The 20318-nt window shown below is 46.2% G+C and overlaps 1 protein-coding gene across 3 annotated transcripts in view; it reads right to left on the bottom strand.

Moving 5' to 3' along the window:
- The window catches only part of SHROOM3 (shroom family member 3), a 186382-nt gene that overhangs the window by 148311 nt on the left and 17753 nt on the right, over positions 1-20318 (bottom strand). The window contains exon 1 of one of the 3 annotated variants that reach the window (XM_047719593.1): positions 12382-12659. The exons of 1 other annotated variant lie outside the window; for it this stretch is intronic. The gene's annotated coding sequence lies outside the window, so the exon portion shown is untranslated. Of the gene's footprint in view, positions 1-12381; positions 12660-20318 lie in introns of those variants that run through there. One more of the 3 variants, XM_047719597.1, reaches the window with a different exon arrangement.

Below are 20318 nucleotides of genomic sequence, written 5' to 3'. Positions count from 1 at the left end.
TCTCTCCCTTATCCTTCATAACAGCCCTGTGACGTAGGTCACATTTCCCCCATTTTACAGATGAGGCTCATGGAGATGTGTCCTGCCCATCTGTGGATAGAGACAATGACCTTGGAATTCAAACCCGGGACCGTTCAACTCCAAAGGCTGAGCTACTCGACCATCTTAGGAAGCAGAGGGAGACAGAAAGAATGCTGCTGACATGTCTGCGATCAGGAACAAAAGAAACAAAATCCTGCTTTCTCCGGAAGAATGGGGAAAAGTGTGGGATCCTCTGGGTTTCTACCATGTTACTCTTGAAAGCAAGAGAGAAGTGATGAACTAGCTGTCTGTGGCTGGGCCTTACTCTGTCCTATCTTGAAAGGACTGATTATCCACAGCAGGAGATCTGGCTGTCCTTGGAAGGGGCAGTAACGTCCTTTAATATTAATTGCTCATTTTCTCAAGGGGCATAGCTCAAGTTCAGGGAGCTTTTCCTCTGTCTCAAAAGCTATGATTGAAGCCTTCCTTTTAATTTTTAACCATGATGCTTAAATAAGGAACTTTTTATTGTTATCTAAAAGGTAACACCTTACCACACACTATGTCAAAGTTCTTGGGTTTATCAGTCTTTGCTGGGAAGATCTAACCTTCCACTTTGCTGCTGAAACTGAAAACCGGGAAGTCATCCTAACCTTCTCCCTCTCTCTCATCCAAAGAGCCAGCCTGTCATCAAGTCTCCCCATTCTACCTTCTGGACATTGAACCCATCCCTTCCATTTCCTCCGCCATAGCCTTAGTGCAGGCCGCCATTGTTTCTCACCTGGATCGGCCCTCTCTCACTAGTTCCTTTTCCTCCAGGCTTGCCATCCTTTAAAATGCAGCCAGAATGACCTTTCTCAAACACAGATCTGAGTTTTGTCTCTGGTCTGCCTTTTAAATTCTTCCAGAGCTCCCCATCACCTTCAGGACCCCACTTAAATTCAAGAGCATCCTCACATATGCTCCCCAAAGACCAAACACGTTCCAACAGGGCCCTCCCCGGCCCCAACGGCATCTTGTGCAAATCCGACGGAGGCCCCTCCTTCTCGGGGTGGATGAGGCTGCTCCAGGGAGCAAAGCTGGGGCTGGACTGCAGCCCTGCTCCGAGCCCATCCCTGCCCTTCTGCCAGAAGGTCCCAAGAATGCAGTCGGCCTGCAGCCCTGACTTCAGTTCAAGCACCTCTTTGTTTACTTTGTCTAGACTGCCTTTACCCCCTAAATCCATCTACCTAACTCCTATCTGTCCTTCTGGAAATCAAGGCGTTTGTCTTCCCGCAGGAGAGTTCACCTGTTCTATGCTACGAGAACAATTCTAGGTACCATGGAATGCTCGTTACAGAATTTCTTACCTATTTTTCCCATAACACGCTGCATTCTGTGACGGCAAGGGCCCTGTCTTTCAGATGGATGTGCCTAGAGAGCCTAGCACAGTGCTGGGAGAGTGCAGACCGACAGTGGCTGCGTGTGACATGAGTGATGCCTCCTCCTCCTGACTTCTTAGTCTGGTCACTGTGTAAGACCCCCAGCAATTTGGAGATTAGGCCATGGGGGTCTGCTTTCTCAGGTTACATAATCCCTACTCAAAGAACAAGGAGCCAGACCTCATTTAGCAATTATTCCATTGGCCTGTGATTAAGAAGAACAAACATCTTGGATTTCAACTTCCCGTCCACTCCTGACAAGTTCACTAATACACCTGTCATCGATTGCTTTGTCCTTCCCGGGACCCTGCTCCCTTCTGTAGTCTTCCCCTCCCCCTCCCAGACATGTTCTCCTTAACCTTTTCCAGATGAGGGTGGGGTGTGCATGGGAATTGGTGGTGTTCTTTACCTTCACAAACGTTTGGACATTCTCGTAATAAAAAAAAATAAAAATAAGTATTAAAAAATAGTCATCCACACTCCCTGAACCACAGGCTCAACTTCGTCTATTTCTGCCATCCATGGGGATCTTCCTCATGAGTCCTACTTGGTTCTCCCAACTGGCCTGCCCCGATGGCGACACTGATTTCATGTAGGACTTCACTCAGCTCTCCTAGCCTCTTCCTCCTCAAATTTCTCACTATTTCCCTCCTGACAGGAATCAAGAATTCTCCTTTTTCTCCTATTTAAGTGAGGCCCAAGGGAGTAGAGCCACCAGACTCTACCTCCCTGTCAAACGCACTTGTATATCTGAAATCTAACCATTTTACTTATGAAAAATGTTCTTTTCGATTGGGTTCAGAGCCATTTTAGGAAGGACTGGGCAGGACGAGCACGTGTTTTTGTCGGAGGCAGATGCATTGCCTCCTTGCTCACAGCTATTCTAGGAAAACAGACCCCAACCAAGCCCCTGCCAAAAGGAAGAGGCTGGGGCAGCCTGTCCCTCGCTCTCGGGCTGTCGTCTGTGCGACTTGGACCTGGAGCCCAGAGGCTGAGTTCACCAGGTGAAGGAAGTCCCAGAGCTATGAGGACACCCGGAGCAGAACCCAGCAACAGCTCCGTGGTGAGCCAGGGCCACACAAATCCGACGAGGGAGGACCAAAACCCAGAAGTCTGGGGCCACGTCTCAGACAGCATTTTGTTCCTGTCACTGAAAATTATGCAAGTGACATTGAGCCTGTATAGAAATTTAAGCAAAAATGGGATTTTCTTGGAAAGGGCATGAATGGAGATGGCCTCAGGAGTTAGAAAATACTGTCAGGTTCTCCTGCACCTCATCACGCACCATCTCTTTGGGTGTGTGGGTGTGTGCGTGTTTCCCCCACTGATATATCGATAGAGATAGAGATACTGGTATACTTATAGTAAATAGAATTGTTCTTCAGTGTGTGTGTATGTGTGTGTGTGCCCCCTTCTTCCTCACAGACATAATCCTGATTCAACTGCAGTATAAGGTGCCCATGTACTCAGTAAGGTGGATCCTTCTGCAGCCCCAAGAGAGAAATCACTCCTGATCTACACCAGTCATGGTAGTCTGATTTCCCCCGCCAGTGATGAATCTGGGCAGGGGCACAGGACACAACCCCAGCTAATGAAATCTGACCAAAGAAAAGTTTGCAAGAAGGCTTTTGGAAAGGCATTCCTCATTCTTGATAAAATACACAAAACTTGGGGCACCTGGGAGGCTCAGTGGGTTAAGCCACTGCCTTCGGCTCAGGTCATGATCTCAGGATCCTGGGATCGAGCCCCATATCGGGCTCTCTGCTCAGCGGGGAGCCTGCATCCCCCTCTCTCTCTGCCTGCCTCTCTGCCTACTTGTGATCTCTCTCTCATTCCCCCACTCCCCCGTCAAATAAATAAATAAATAAATCTTAAAAAAAAAATACACAAAACTAGGGGCGCCTGGGTGGCTCAGTGGGTTGAGCCTCTGCCTTCAGCCCAGGTCGTGATCTCAGGGTCCTGGGATCAGGTCCCGCATTGGGCTCTCTGCTCAGTGGGGAGCCTGCTTCCTCCTTTCTCTCTGCCTACCTCTCTGCCTACTTGTGATCTCTCTGTCAAATAAATAAATAAAATAAAATAAAATAAAGAACAGTTTAAAAAAAATGCACAAAACTAGGACTCCTTCCTGCCCTTGGACAAAACTGTGTGAGTAGGTGATGCCTGGAGCTGCAGCAGCCATCTTGTAATTATGAGGGGCAAATCTGGGGATGAAAATCCTCATGCTAAGGAGGTTAGAACGGGAATACTTTGATGATGTCACCATGCCATTCAATTAACCTTGGAACCATGTTTTCCGGAAGTTAGTCTGAAAGAAGAGCAAAGGAACTGATGTTCAAAGTCAACCAACATGGGAGTAAGTAGCTGCCCACTTGCTACATTGTAATAAAGGCTAATGTTGATGGACATTGTACTATGTATCGGGCAGTGTTCCAAGTGCTTTATATGTATGACCTCATTTAATCCACATAGCAACCCAACAGGGCAGATACTTTCATTATTTCCTATTTTTCAGATGGGTAAACAAGACCCAGAAACATTGGGCAATTTAACCAACGTGACACACTCAGCAATACCAAGGTGGAAACTCATACTTGGGCTTCTGACTCCTTCTGACTGAATCATTAGGTTAAATCTGAAGTGTTCCTGGCTTCCTACAACTGGATTTCCACAAGCTTCCCTCATATCTTTTCCAAGAACCCCCTTATTTTTTGTTTTTGTTTTTTAATTTGAGCTTGTTTGAATGGGTTTATGTTCACTGCACCCAAACGTTCCCTCAGGCCCTGGCATTGGCCACAACTCAGGCCTTCTTCCTCAACCCCATAGTAAGTCTGTGAGTCTCCATATCCCATTGTTAAACGCATGTGTCCAAGTCCCACACTAAAACCCCGATTTAGTGGAATTCATGGTTCCCTGGTTTTCTCCCTCCCCAGTTCTCATGTGGCAGGTGTCAGTCTGCGGGCACTATTTTTTTCCTGAGAGGGCACTTGTATGGGCACTATTTCCAGTGTGATGTGATGATCAAAGTATCAATGAACACCTAATGAGGGATGCCACTATTGACATTGGTTCTATCGCCCCAGTAACCCCCATCACTAATTTGATCTGTTCTGTAACTTCAGAGTTTTGTGTTAAGTGACATCCTGCAATCACATATGTCTCTGTAGCTCTGTGAGATCAGGAGGGCATTTCCATGGCCTTCCTCCTGTTTACTCATGTCACACCCACACTCCCTCACTCATTCAACAAATATTTGAGTATCTGCCGTGCCCCAGGTACTATGCTAGGCCCTAGCTATCAGCAAGTCACATTCTCTGCCCTCGCAGAGGGCAAAAGTGGAACGGTATGCCAGATCCCCTTTTCCTCTAAATCGGCAGGAGAGCTCTAACAGATGAAAAACATGCACAGGACGAGACGGAGTGTTTTGTGGGCCCATCCAGGGTAGGATTTAAGAGTGCGGACCCTGCTGGCTGACTGCCTGGGTTCAATCCCAGCCCTGTCACTGGGTGGCCTTGGATTGATTAGCTAATGAACTGGTTATGTCAATTGTTTAACCTGTTAAATGGGGATTAAAACTGCAGCTTTGTCATACGGTCGTTTGGAGAGCCTTTTAATAGACCACGTAGAACAAAATAAGTGTAATGTAAGCGTTCATTCAAAAGAAAAAGTGAGCTAGAGTCTATTCTACCCACTGATCATAACTAGGTGGGAGGCACTGGTGGTTTGACAGCCTGCTCACCTCAGACTCTGCAAGCAGGAGCATAGCGCTCAGCGTGGGGAGCACTGGGGCTCCAGACACTAGGGCCAGGGTCAAGGCTGCCACAAGCTACCTCCGTTGGCTGCCCTTCATCTAAGAAAGATAGACCTTCTATAACCAGTTGTTTCTTGCTCTCAGGATCCCCCAACTAAGCTGTTGGTTAAACAGAATTTATGGTGACTTTTCCTGCAGAATTTCATTCTCAATAAGATCTCAGAAGAAAGCAGAACCACACATTTGGAAGAAATCTTAGAAGTCAGGCTGGTGTCCAAATGCTGGACAGCCCCTCTGAGCATTGGTTCCCCACACTCTACTGGAACATTTCCACTACTGAGGATGTACATTTTTAGACAGACTTTCCCTTTGTTGATCACTAAGTTGTCATCAAGCATTTTGTTTAACTGTTCCCAAGTCACTTCATTAGGTCCTGAAGCAAGAATAACCCCAGTTCTAAATGATGATCTTCAAATGCTTGGAGAAAAGGATTCCCTCATTTCTAGTTTCTGAGCTAGTCATCACTTGACATGAGTTATAATTCAAAGCCTTCAGGGTCAAAGGAGGAGATCAATAGGATCTAGACATTCGGACAGGTATCTAGGAAGATTATCTTGAGAGAGGGTACTTGAGCTGTCCCAGAAGTCCAATCTTGCTTCTGGGCTCTGGAGAGAAGGAAAAGACTTTGTTTCCCCGTTTTCATTATACCTGCAATAAGGTTACTCCCCACTTTGAATCCTGTGGCCTAGAGCAGGGTTATCGACCTCAACACTCAAACATGAGAACATGGCAATCACATGGGAATTCACTGGAATTCGATAGGCTTTCGTAGCTGAAACTTAAACCAAATGTCTCAAAATACACCTATGACTAGAGAGTATGGGCTTAGTACTTTCATAACAGAAACAATGGTTTGGCTGAAACAAGGCCAGTTTTTAAAAAGTACCTTTTTCCCTCTGTATATTGTGCAGAGAGAGGACTGGGACATTTTTACGTGATAGAATTGAATACTGAGGGAACCAAGGTTGAGAGTTTAATTCTTTTAAGAATAATCAGTTTGAGGGGTACCTGGGTGGCTCAGTATGTTAAAGCTTCTGCCTTTGGCTCAGGTCATGATCCCAGGGTCCTGGGATCGAGCCCCGCCTGCTTCCTCCTCTCTCTGCCTGCCTCTCTGCCTGCTTTTGATCTCTGTCTGTCAAATAAATAAATAAATAAAATCTTAAAAAAAAAAAAGAATAATCTGTTTTGATCTGAACAAAGTCCTCTTTAGTGTGCTCACATCATTCTGTCTTTAAATCCCCAGTAGTAGTAACAATAAACAAATAGATGATAGATAACAATTTTGGAATTTTTTCTGTGCTAAAGGCTTTACACAAATGATTTCATTGAAATCTCTCAACAGCTTTGTGAAGTAAGCTCATAGGCTTCATTCAGAGTAAATGGGCAGGAGGCCTGGACCTCTGTCCCTCCTTGCACTAGCCTCCCTCTTCTTCACACAAGTCATTTAGTCTCCCCACCCCTAACCCCGGGGCCTTTGCACTTGCTATTCTTTTTGCTTCCAATGTTCTTCCCCAGCTCATGGCAAGGCTTGGTCTCTCCCCTCCTTCAAATTTTCTTTCAGATACCATGTTAGTTGGGCCCTCTCTGGCAACCTTTTAGAAAACTGCCATGTCCCTTTCTGCTATCATATACTCATCATATCCCACATATTACTGTTTCATGTTTTTCCACTTCCACTTTCCACTTCCAGTTATCACTTCATAACCTTCAACACAACTGACTTATTTGGGAGTTTGTTATCTGTCTCCCTTGACCAGAATGTGTGCAAGAATTTTTGTCTATATTTGTACATGATCCTCAACCCAGCTTCTAGAAAGACAGCTGGCACATGGTACATACTCCATAAATATTAATTGGTTAAATATTATACATGAGACAACAGGCAATGAGAGGGTAAGTGGTCCAGCTTTTTATAGAAAGAAGACTTCCTAAAAGCCCACATTCTAGGGTGCCTGGGTGGCTCAGTGGGTAAAGCCTCTGCCTTTGGCTCAGGCCATGATCTCGGGGTCCTGAGATCAAGTCCCCTGTCGGGCTCCCTGCTCAGCGGGGAGCCTGCTTCCTCCCCTCTCTCTGCCTGCCTCTCTGCCTACTTGTGATCTCTCTCTGTCAAATAAATAAAATCTTTAAAGAAAAAAAAAAAAGAACCCACATTCTAGAAACCAAACTCAGAGTCCATACCCTTTTCCTGAAGGTTGGTGGCATTCCCCCGACCATCAGGGACCAGACGTCAGGTTTGAATAATACTTCATGAGTAGAAATAGGCACTACCGATCAAGAATATAAAGAAGTATTTCACACAGGTGCTGTATTCAAGAATCACACATGCGCAGGCACAATCTCTTGGGATATTTTGCGACCCCACTGGGAAATTTTATTTGGTAAGACCCGAAGGAAATTTAAAAATGTCGCACGAAAACTCAAGAGGACATAAAGGTTTCATGAAATTATTTTCCCAGGGCTGTACAACAGCAAGAGTGACAGCATAGACTACGCCTTCAGAAATGCCATTCAGATTCCAGGATTATTTCCCGCGTTCCTTTTATGTTCCTAACAATGCAGAAATCCACTTTGTAGATGAGGAACATACTCTAAGGGTTGTGAACCTTCCTCAAATAGCCCAGTCAGGGGTAGCGTTTGGACTGTAACTCTTTTGTCTCCGTCTAGTGTACCCGCCCCTGTACACACAGCTGCCAGTCGGGCTTCCGCTGTTCATCATTTTCCAGAGTCTTCGATCCTGAGGAACAAACTTGGTTTCTGAAATGGCTAACTTCATCCCTCATCGATTGAAACATAAAAACCTACAAATACTACTTCCCCTGTCGCTTTTTTAACAGGCTACCATTAGCCCAGCCTCAGGAGACTCGTATTGGGGCACACGTATGGCCGCAGTAAAATTAGCATCTTTGTCTGAAGGTCACTTCACCGGCTAAGCAGCCAGACTTATAAAGCGCACATCGTTACAGAGGGGAAATGCAGCCGCCGGCTGACAGGATGGTAAACGCAACAAATACCAGGAAAATCTCAAAACTCCGACTTTCTTTCTTCACCATATTTTTGCCAATTATATCTCCACAGCTTTGGAAACTCGTTTTCCCCTCCCCCCTTTCTCCAAAAAGAATTCTACCCTGGGGGGGGGGGGAATTAAGACCTCAAAACCAAGTACAAATTGCTCATTTAAAGAACAGGAATTAAGGATGTGGGGGCTTTTCTTCCTTAAAAGCTCATCATTCTGTACAAAGAATCCGAATCCTGTCCTGATTCTTCTTGAGCAGTGGAGCAGTTTTGGGTTTTGTGTTAGTTAATTTTAATTAAAAAAAAAAAGGCACCATTCTTGAGACGCTGTTGCTATGAGACTTCCTGAGCCTCAACAGATGGCGCAGAGCAGCTCTCAGCCCCGCTCCGCTGTGAAGCCTCCACTCAGGCATACCATTAACATTCCTGGAATACCTTGGGAGGCGAGGAGGCCCTCCGCCCTCTGACTAGCTTACCCGCAGCTCTGGGCTGGCCTCCCTGGTCAGGGGGCCCGACTGAAATCGGTTATAAATGAATGATCGGGCCTCTCTAGGAAAAGGCCACAGCAGAGAGGTCGCTGTCCTTCTCAGTTATGCTTCAGACAAACTTTCCAGCACACCCCGCACACGCGTGTGCAAGCCCATGTACCCGAGCACAGTCGCGCACACGCACACGTGTGCACCGCACTGCACCCCCGATTCGCTTCGGTGTTCGCAGGTCTCTGACCCCCCCACTCCCAGCCACAGAGCCATGCAGGTACGGGGGCAGCTTCTTTCTGGACTGAAGCATTTAGTGTCCAGAAGAGACTGTGGAGGGAGAGGTTTAAGGAAAAGCAAGAAGGAGCGCGTGCATTGGAGGTTCTGCCGTCTCCTCATTTCTTGGTGCTCTTGGATAAATCAGTCCCTCTCATCCCCACTCTCTCTCCTCCGGTCCGCCACGAGGATACTGACCGACGCGCGTCCGATGGAGGAATTAACGATTCGTGTTTAACGAACGGCCGAGAAATCACGGCACATATCAGGCGGGAGACCAGCCTCCCCACTGCCCGGGAGAAGACCGGGAAGGTGCTTGGAGGCCAGACCGTAGGGTGGAACTGCCGGGGACCCCCTGCCCCCAGCAGGGCTGGTCTGGGATGCCAACCCCAGTCTTCGGTGGGAGCATACGGGTAGCTTGATGGGTCACTAAGGAGCCGTGGTCCTTGGAAAAAAAACAAGTGATCCCAAGCAGACGATGCTTTTCAGGGCGGGGCTCATGTAAATTCCTTCCCCAGAGCTGTGGCCTTTCAGACCCTGCCGGGCCTGTACCAACAAGGTCCCCCTTCCGGTGTCTGATGCCAGCACTCCCTCCATCACTCGACGGTCGTCAGAACAATCCTACCAGCGTCAGGTCCCAAAGGTTGTTGAAAAGCTTTTCTCCCAGTGGCATCAGAGGAGAAGCTACAGATACCACCGTCTGACGCTCGTTTTCTGTCCCACTGAGAGGCAAAATGACTGGAGGCCACTTCAGTTCCTGCCTCCCAAAGCCATCCTGTGTCCTGCACTGTCGTGAGTGTCCCCCCTTCTCCAAAAGGTGAACGTTAGTTAGCACTGGGGGAAGGTGTTGCTCTTGTTGCTTTTAAACATGCCTTCCGGAGGCTTGGCCTAACAAGGAAGCCACCTCTTTCCTGTTAACCAGGGACATTTCAAGGAAGCCACCTAGAGAGAAGGGGACTTGGGAAGCTGCTGCTTGTCCATGTGTCTAGCTCTGGGGAACCCCAGCTCGCTTGTCTGTCCCCACGGCCGTCGCACAGGGAGCAAAGGGAGGTTTCACCGGAATGTTCCAGCTTCTGAGCTCTCAGGCCTGCACAGCTTAGCAAAGTCAGGGGCAAAAGGCTGAGATCTCGGGCCCTTTCAAGGGAGGGAGGGAGAAAGGGAGAGTGGGGAGGGGCCTGTCTGACACAGGCAGCTTTCATTTGCATAACTGAACATTTCAAGCAGAGCCAGTGGGACAGGGATGTGTGTCTGCGAGGGGAAGGCTGCGTGAGCTCCGCTAGGCCCCGTTGTGTGCTTCCACAACACGAGAGGAGACTCTCGCCACCCTGCACCCGAGGGAGTCAGGCAGGCATTCCACAGGTCCAGAAAGGATATTTTTAAAAAACTTTCACTGGGGAAGAAAATGAATTTAAGATACTTCATTCCCTGCCCCAATCTTCCTCTCTAATGATACTGTTCTTGGGATGAAATGGATGTGTGTGTGTGTGTGTGTGTGTGTGTGTCTTACTCGTTAACGAGTAAGATTGTGTTACAATGTGTGTGTCTTACTCGTTAACAATTGTGTTACATTACATATTTGGGGGGGGCCCTGGTACTCTGCAGATATGTGCAAGGACTTTCTATACTCTTAATGTGGAATGCGGGGTTTCTGTGACTTTTTAAACTAGAGATAAAGAGGTATTTCAACTAGCTTTCTCTTCCTGTCTGTACCTTTTTAAAACACAAGGTTTTTAATGAATACTGGTGTGTGTGTGTGTGTGTGTGTGTGTGTGTGCGCATGTGTTTTAAGATAGGGATTGGGACTAAGGTAGTATCTATCTTTCTCCATACAAAAATGACTTATCCTTAACCCAGGAAGTCATCTTGGTTTGTACATTCTCTAGGCTGTAATTCATAAGGGAAGGTAGATTTTTCAAATATATACATATGCTAAATATACAATATTAACTTAGCTTTCCAACATCCATTTCTCCTTTAACTCCCCAACATTTATAAATTCACTTGGCCTCTACCTCTCTACCTACCAACCGATCTGATTTCTCAGTCATCACCAAACATCTGTGCTATTCGCACACAAAGCTGATTACTACAGACCTGTGCCATGAGCACGCTTCAGCCCATGGGTGACGCTATTTCTGATGCTTTCATTCATCAGAGCAGCCATTTTTACTGTTTATGCTTCATATCACTACTATGTTGAACTTACTGCAGGAAAATGTTTTTTTTTTTAAAACAAATTAGCTAACAGATGAGAAGGATGGAAATTTCCAACTGGCTACAAACATGGGGGAAAAAAGACATATGTCAGGATAATTGGCATAGATGGTGAGCGAACAGTTTCTAAATGCTTATCTGTGTTTTTGCCACCGCTGTCTGTTCTCGCTATTATGTTTACTACTCGAACAGGATCACTCAGAATCGGTGAATGAAGAAATTTTTGTTTCATGAAGGTGTTTATATCTTGGGAATTAAAAAGCTGGGAACGGTAGTCTCAGAACCTCTTTGGATTTATAAATGGGCCTTTACCCATTTATAACAAGTTTTCATTAAAAATATCCAAATCAAAGGGAAAATGACTCCCTCTCTATCACAACAAAACAGGCAGAGGTGTAAGCACTAGTCTCAAACCACTGGTCTTTTCGCCAGTCTCGAATCACTCAATCCTAGAATTACATGTACGCTGACAGCAATCCACGAGGGGAGACGGGATGGTCCCTGAAGTTTCTGTCAACTGGCTTTGAGAAGAATGAGATCAGGATAGAGCTTAGGATAACTAGGCATCTCACTGCTGCTCAAACTTAGGAGCTTGCATTACAATCTGCCTTTCTCTCGACCATCAGAATGTGCAGAGCAAGCCAAGCAGCGCAGTCAAACCCCTCGCTAAAGTGAAATTCACTAATCTTACTATGTTGAACAAACCTTAAAAAGAAGAACTGCTTTCATACCACAAGAGGAAACGTGAAGGATGGCTTTAAAAATAAGCGGCAATTGGAATTAGACCAAAAGTCCTGGAGCTGCATCATCGAGGGGGACTAAGATAAGCAAACTGACTTTATTTCATTGTACGAGCTGGCACATATATTTGTTGGTCTTAATTAAAAGTTTCTGTGTTCCACCATCACTTGAGTGTCTCATCAAATAGGAAGGAGTGCACAGTGCGGAGTCAACTGCCTGCAAGGGTGAGAACAACTTGCCCCCCCCCCCCATTTACATCTTTATTTTGCCAACGCAACTGGCAGCCAAGTAACAGCGATTTCATCAGAAAGGTCCAAAATAAGCAACTTCCCTGCCTTTCTTTGATTTACCTTCCCAATCCTGGCATTTTTGTCAATATCAGTGTAGAAATGTTGATTTAAAATGGACTTACCTTGAGGAAGCCTAATCGGGCGTTTCCATTGTCCTCGGTCCTCGGTTGAGTTCCTCTGTCCAGCATGACACGGGGCCACGCCGGCCCGGCAAGGGGGCTCGGGGACTCGAGGGAGGTGGGACAGATGCGTGATTCTCCCGGGGCAGGAGCAGCAGCCCCAGGAAGGCCAGAGCTAGGACGCAGGTGTCAGACACCACCCAGGCACCTCAGCTCGGAACCTGCAATCAGAGGGCTGCCCTGATTAGGCGAGTACAAAAGGCAGTTCAGGTTACTGCCCTCCTCCCAACCAATCGCCCGCTGGCCTGCCTGACAGCCGGGGCCCCCTGATGCACCGGGAAGTACATGCGGCGGAACCTGAGAACCAGTTCCCGGGCGGCCAGGGCCCGCATGCACGCCCGCCCTGCACCCCGGGGAAGCTGTTTGTCAGGTGGGTGTAAGGAGAGCTTGTGGGAGCGGGTGAGCCACCCCTGCCCTTCCCCAGAGTGTGTCTCTCTCGTTCCTTTGGCTCATAAATGGCCCCAGGCGCGCGGACGACAAGGCGAGGGTAAGGAAGAATGAATGGCTTTGGCGGCTTTCACCATCCAGTGCCCGGTCCGGGGTCTGCTCTCCCCCCCACCCCCCGCCAGCCTCCACTTGGGCTTCTCTGCTGCTGGATGCGTTCAGTTTTTAATTCGTTATGGCTTTTGCAAGCAACAGCTTCTCACAGAAACTGGGAGAAGGCAAGGGAGACCCAAAGAAGAAAAATCTTTTGACAGTCCTTGTTTCCAAACAATAAAAGTCAGCATTGTTAAAAAAAAAAAAAAATCACCTTAGAAAACTTTATGAACATAGGGCTTGTAAAAAAAAAAAAAACAAAAAAACCAAAACAAACAAACAAAAAAAACAGAACAACAGGAAGCAACAACATTAGGGCACCACATTTTCAAATTCAGCGCACCAAGGGCCATGCAGCTCACCTTTGTGGATGGAATCTTAACGGGTCTCCCCAGCTACAAGCAGCTAAAGGAATTTCACTTAAACCTATCATCTGAGCCTCTGAAATTGCAATGCTTTTCAAGAGTATGGAGAAGTAGCGCCTGATTCAAGTTTTGGTATTTGCCCCAGACTGTACGGGTCAGCTTAACAGTAACCATAGACACAAAGAGAGAGAAAGGGAATAGTGCACACGGGGCAGGGGGGTGGGGGGTGGGGACAGTGTCCAAGTGTATCTGAGTGCATGACTATGTAAATGCATTTTTATTAGTTTACAGCGGCCGTGGTGGGAAAAAACAAATGATAGGCTCCAAGATGATAGACTGATCTGTAAACCTTGCAAAAAAAATCTTAAGGCTTTTAGATGACTTTTCAGATGTGGGAAGAAAGAAGAAGGAAAGGGAGCATGCGCCCAGACACAGAGCAGAATTCTGAAATCCGCAGGGAGCAAATACTGCACACACAATAGTGATCTCCATTCCAGATACCAAGAAAGTCTAAAGAATCCTTGAAAATGTGCTTACGTTTCCAAGGTGAGACTCATTTTATTTAAAGGCAGTTCCCGGATTAACAAGAAAGACTGTCTCTCCAGAAGGTTCCGCGTGAATTCCAGAGCCACTTAGACTTCTATAATGTGGATTCTAAGGACATAGGATGGAGGCAAGTGCAGAACGCGAACAGTGGTCAGGATGGGGCAGAAAAATCCTCTTGCTGGGGACAAACATCCTACTGGCTCCTCACCAGAGCTGCATTCTTCCCAAAGTAGCTGTCTGTCCTTTTAAGAAGGCAAAATCCTGATCCTAGTTTTGTTTTCCTCCAGCACCCTGCAACCCCCCCAAACTCAACTGAACTGCAAGTCCTTGCGTCATCCACTAACCCCCCACTCCCCCTACCCACCCCCCCACCAGCAAGCCAGAGGTCAAGAGCAGCCAGGCCACAGAATTCACTTTGGAATGTGTCAAATTTAACAACCTCCCACCACCGGTCAGGAGCTCGCCTCCACGGGGCAGAATGACAAAGGGTTACTCTTGACATCTGTTTATCGCAATCATCCATCTCGTATGGGAATGGCGTTCCCTGAACCGGCAGAACACTCGAACAGTGGCTAAAGGAGCCAGAAGTCTCCTCCCTCTTCATTTCATCAGTCTTTTCCTCCTAGTCCTGCTCTGTGCAGTCTAAACTCCCTTCAAACCCACTCTCCTCCAAGTTCTCTGCGGCAACACCCTCAACAGATCAGCGACTCTGGGAACAGAGTATACTGTGAAAGGTCCTCATGGCTGCTTTGTTACATTAGGAGAGAAGATAGTTCTATGTGATTCTTTTTTTTTTTTTATGATTTTATTTATTTATTTAACAGACAGAGATCACAAGCAGGCAGAGAGGCAGGCAGAGAGAGGAAGGGAAGCTGGCTCCCCACCAAGCAGAGAACCCCCTGTGGGGCTCGATCCCAGGACCCTGAGATCAGGACCCGAGTAGAAGGCAGAGGCTTTAACCCACTGAGCCACTCAGGCGCCCCTCTATGTGATTCTTTAGAGAAGCTAAAACAGGCAAGTAAAGGAAAAAATTATACGGAAGCACTTAATTCCCTGCCTTTTTACAAATTACGAGATGAATAAGGGAACCACTGTTGTATGTTACAAAAAATGGACACTTATGTAGTATTAGACTGAACCATGTTAAGTTGTCAGTATTTTACCATTTCTGGTTTTACTGCAATAGCAATTTTATGCGAACTATAGCTAAAGACTGCACACTGGTAAGTAGCCACACGTCAATAGTTACTAGGTTGCACTCTCTAATCAACACCACAATGCGATAAATACTGTAATTATTGTTGCAAAGTCACAGATGGAAGTAATGGGGGAGGGGGAGTGGGGGGGTGGGCGGGGGGCTTGGAGAGGTTGAGAAACATATTGAACTTGCTCCAGCTAGCAGAGAGCGGGGCTGGGAAGCACACTGTAGCCACGTGACTCCAGAGCCCGTACTCTGAACCACCAGCCTCTGCGAAGGAGAATTTGAATTCTGATTTTGGGATTCATTAGCTTTGTGACTCTGGGCCAGTTACCGAACTTCTCCAAGTCTCCGTTTTCTCTCCCCAGAAATGGAACTGCTGATAGCATCTGATGTGAGGGCCAAGCGTGATAATGTCAGTAAAGCACCTAGCCCGGGTGCCCGGCCCTCGGGAAGAGGTCCGGTGTTATCTGATAGTAAAGACATGGGCAGGATGATCACTCTCCCACCTGTGCCAGGACAAGAAGGGAGACAGCACACGGTGTGTCCCCATCACCCATTGTCAGGGTCCTGCAGCCACTCATGGGCAGAAGGACCATGAAGTCTGGGGTCCTCGGGCCTGGAACCGAAGGCCGTCACAGCCACGGCAAGTTACTTTGGTGCCTAGGGAGTCTTTCTCCCTGCAGGGTGCACCAGCTCCCCTTCAGTTAGAAGACAGACCACCCACACCTGCTGTTCCCCCACGGACACCCCAGGAAGCCCTGCCCTCAGCCCTGTCTTCCACATCCGGCTTGCTCTGCTTCCGATTTCTATGGAGGATCTGGAACGCTTTCACAAACATCTTGGACTTCTCATTCATTTCCTACCTGGCTGCTTTGGCAATCAGCTGTAGAGGGTTATGCAATCCGTGTTTGAAGACATGTTGATCTAGAAGCAGTGCTGTGGAACCCAGAAGGTGGAGGTTGGGCTTTCCCTTCTGGTTCTGCCCCTGATCTGCTAAGTGACCTTGAACAAGTCACTTTTTGTCTCTGGGCTCTTGTCCTTACTCTAATCCAGACCATCACTGACTGATTCTTAAAATATAATACTTAAAATACTTAAAAAATACTTAAAATACTTAAAAAATGTATTCAAGTGATTCTTGAAAATTTACCCCATCCTAATATCTGGGGTAAATGGAGAAAAAGAGTACGAGATGAGATTTTAAAGAAATAAGGGGTTTTTATTTTTCCTTTTCTCTAAAAGGTAATAGCACATCTACTCAGGGACATCCTGTTTTCTTCGGATTACCTTTTCAAAAACAAACTCACAGGAGAGTTTTATGTTACTCTTGATAAACTGCAGACCAAGATAGAGAGCCTTGATTTCAGAACACCAGATTTCCATTGGTGTTTTTCCTTAATCATTTGCACATGTCCCCGTAGGGTGCTTGTTTGTGGTCAGAGATCGGGATCTGTGGAGAGAGAGCCTCAGGACATAATGAAGAAAATATGGTTTCCTTACTTATTTCCAGTGTCTTGGTGGCCACACATCATAGTTACACTCTTCTCCAGCAGCAAAAGGGAGACCTATCCTCTGGGTAAGGGAGATGTGGTACCCTGTAGGGCACTTCTGTACCAGGCCTTCTACTTTTCTGACATGGTCCGGGAGCTCAAAGTACTTCTACAGAGTGTGCTTTTATTTTTTCATTACCTCGTTTTTAATTTTTAATTGGAGTAGAGTTGACATACAATGTTATATTAGTTTCAGGTAGACAACATAGTGATTCAACTTCTCTAGACGTTATGCTACGCAGAGTATGTTCTTGAAAATTACAGGTTTGTCCTCAACACTCCCAGGAGGAATTGAAGGAATTTTATGAATGGAGGAGATTGAAACCAGCTCTTGGCCTCTGGGCTGCTTTCTTTTCACAGAGCACTCATCAGCTCCTAACATACTGTATAATTTACATCTGTGTTGTGTGTGGTTTTCCTGTCTGCTGCTCACGAGGATGTCAGCCCAGGGAGGACAGAGATGTTTGTTCTAATCATGGCTGTCTCTTAAGCACCTGGAGCAGTGACTGACCATATATCAGATGCTACATAAATAAATTAAACTTAATAAAATCACAGAAATAATTCAGGTAGAACTGGCACCCTGCACATCTCACTTTGAGAAATCACACTGTTTCCTCAGAAGGAAGAGGTCACACTAGCAAGGACAGTGACAATGACAAAGGTGATGATGATGCGTGAGGCAAAGAAAGTAAATAAACTTCAGTGGCGTTCAGAATTAGTTTAACCCCACTCCGCAAATGCTCACATAGAAGTTCCAGGCTGAAAGAAAACTGGGCAGTGAGCCTAAAAAGAAACTTAATAAGCTCAGCTTCTGTTTTCTAGCCCATTTTTGTTTAATTTCATGGGAAATTGTATTTGCTGGCAAACTGCAGGTGTGTCTGCAGGAGTGTGACCCTGGAGGACACTCTAAGGAAAGTCAACTTGCGGCCACGCTCACTTTGTACTCGGGCAAACAGTCTTTTTACTGAAATCTGTCCACACACCAACATCGAGGTTGATGAGATAACGCCTCTAGGCCTCTTAGAGTCATAAAAGATGTCAGTTAAGTCCAAAGTATTAATATTCAATATCTTTCCTGTATTGTAATGGTAGGACTTAAAGCAGAAATCAGAAGGCGTGTTTCCGGTGTTACTCAGGAGTGTCATACTTTTCCATTTAAATTCTCATTCTATTGTGCTGCCTTTCACCTCGGAGACTAACAAGCCGAAGGAACATACCTCTCCTCTTCTTTTTTCTCTCTTCACATCCCCTGATTCTTTGGGGACAACCTGGGTATTTCTTCACAAGAATGTTAGTGGCCAGAAGGTAGCAAACCACAGCCTTGAGCTCGATCATGCCTTCAAAGTCCGGACATCCCAGAGGGGGAACCCCAAGTTACCACTTAGTGCTAAGAATAACAGAGGAATTACATTTGGGTTCGTTTTACCCTTGGCGATGAAAAGGACACTCAGGAGGAAGGGCGTTGCAGAACACGAATTGTGGCACTGCTGATGAGTGCTTTCGCTCCCTAGGAAAATTGCACAGCTGGTATAAAAAATGAATAAGGTTAACGGAAAGAGCAAGCATCAGTCCATACAGGTACTCACATATGGACCGAGCTTATCAGCGGGGTGCTCACTGTATATCGGGAAGGATACTAAGTACTTCGCGTATTTTGTTGCAACTCTTCTAACAACCTGCTAGAAAAGTACTACGACTATGATACCTACTTTAGTGCTAAAGCGTCTCAGGTACAGAGAGATGAAAAACTTGCCCAAGATCACAAAACTAGCAAATGGTGGAAAGAGGATTTGGACCCAGGCAGCCTGATTTCACAGTACACGCTCTTGAACACCGCTGTATATGTTAGATTTGTTATGACTTAGAAAGCGGATGCGTCTGGCATGTACAATGTTCAGGAGTTTGGGGTATTTTTTCCAGCGAGCAGGTTTCCCCTTAGGGACTGCGTGCCATGCCCCCGCCAGGCAGATATCAGCAGAGGAAATCAGTTCAATGGCGTCAGCCACAGTAAGGAGGGAGGCTGTCAAGCAATTAGCCTGATAATAATTTGGTATAATAAAATCTGCTTCAAATCATGATTTAAACAGACAGCGTGGAGAACATTCTTCCTTTTGCTTTCCCTGACCTCCATCTTGTGCTACAGGAGAAAAAAGGCAGGTGGGATCACAGTGGGGCCTGTGAACCCACATGCCTTGTAAAGGAAGGGGACAGGAGACCTACAGGAGTGGGCAGTGAGCACGTTACATACGGGTTTTCACGCACTTGGCAAACATTTCAGGCGCGCTTGCTATGGAGGGAGCTGGAGAGGTCAGAGAGCATGAGACACGGTAATTCCCTACCTTAGTTTAGTACTAGAAGGTGTCAACCATCGTTTTCCTGAAGAGACTCAGGCTGGACAGTCAGCTGGAGAGGAAAGACGGTAATGAGCCATCCCGTGTCTGGGCTACCCGGCTGGCAAATTCCAGTGCCCACTGGGCCAGGAAGACAGACCAAATGAGTAAAGCGGGGAGCCCCACCTCACCTCACGCTACCTTGCACAGAGCTCCGAGCCTCTCTGCCAGAGCCAATGTTCTTCCAGAAGACGGAAAGCCAGATTCTCATATAAAACTTTCAGATTTTGAATGTAGATTAAACAAGTGTTTGCAGGTCAAGAGGAAGTTTTCAAATTCTGCCAAAGAACTCTATTAAATTCACTGAGTTGCATTTTAAAAATAAATTTGACTAGCTTTCCCAGTGGATTTGGTATGTGTAGACCTTCTGATCCTTATGTATGCCTACGTCAAATCCTTTTTACGATTTATATTAAGGTGTGTAGCATATACCGAGTGTGTAAAGTGCACTAATCTTGTGTAAATGGTAAAAATGATACTGAATATTTCCAGCCTCTGCAGAAGGTTCCTTCCAGACTTTTCAACCTATTCCAGCTCTCCACCCCCCACTTTCGACCTTCATCATCAACTAGTTTGCCTGTTGTTGCCTTGTTCAAATCTTAACCATGAGAAATTGATAATCGATTTAGTTGCTTCCGGTCTGAAAAAAATAAAAATAAATAAAGCTACAACCAAAAGAACCATAGTAAATCCAACAATAAGATCAAGCCCGCAAACTCAACCAAGGGCTTCTCTAAGTTCTGATGCTTGCCACTTGTGCCTTTCTATTATTGCCAGTACCTGATGTCTCCTATATGGGTACCAGATGCCAAGCATGTACTGGTCACTCTGTATGGAGTATCTCATTTAATAATACAAAAATCCTCTGAGATACAACTGAGACAAAATGTATACAATCATACAACTAAAGAAAACCAGATCGCAGTAGGTTATGCCACTAGATCCATGACTGAGACATGAAAAGTGTAGCTGCAAAGGCAGGCAATGGGGCGTCTGGGCGGCTCAGCTGGTGAAGCATCTGCCTTTGGCTCATGATCCGGGGTCCTTGTCGGGCTCCCTGCTCAGCAGGGAGCCTGCTTCTCCCTCTCCCACTTCCCCTATTTCTGCTCCCGCTCTCACTTTGTCTCTCTCTGTCAAATAAAAAAATAAAAATCTTTTAAAAAATGCATACAGTAAGTAAATACATATATGTACATATCTATGCACACACATGTATAATATATAGACATTATATATACATGATACACACATATATGTATATGTATGTATGTGTATCTATCACCAACCT

The sequence above is a fragment of the Lutra lutra genome, chromosome 2 (assembly GCF_902655055.1).
Source record: "Lutra lutra chromosome 2, mLutLut1.2, whole genome shotgun sequence".
NCBI classification, from domain to species: domain Eukaryota; kingdom Metazoa; phylum Chordata; class Mammalia; order Carnivora; family Mustelidae; genus Lutra; species Lutra lutra.
This window is presented reverse-complemented; position numbering and strand designations above follow the sequence as displayed.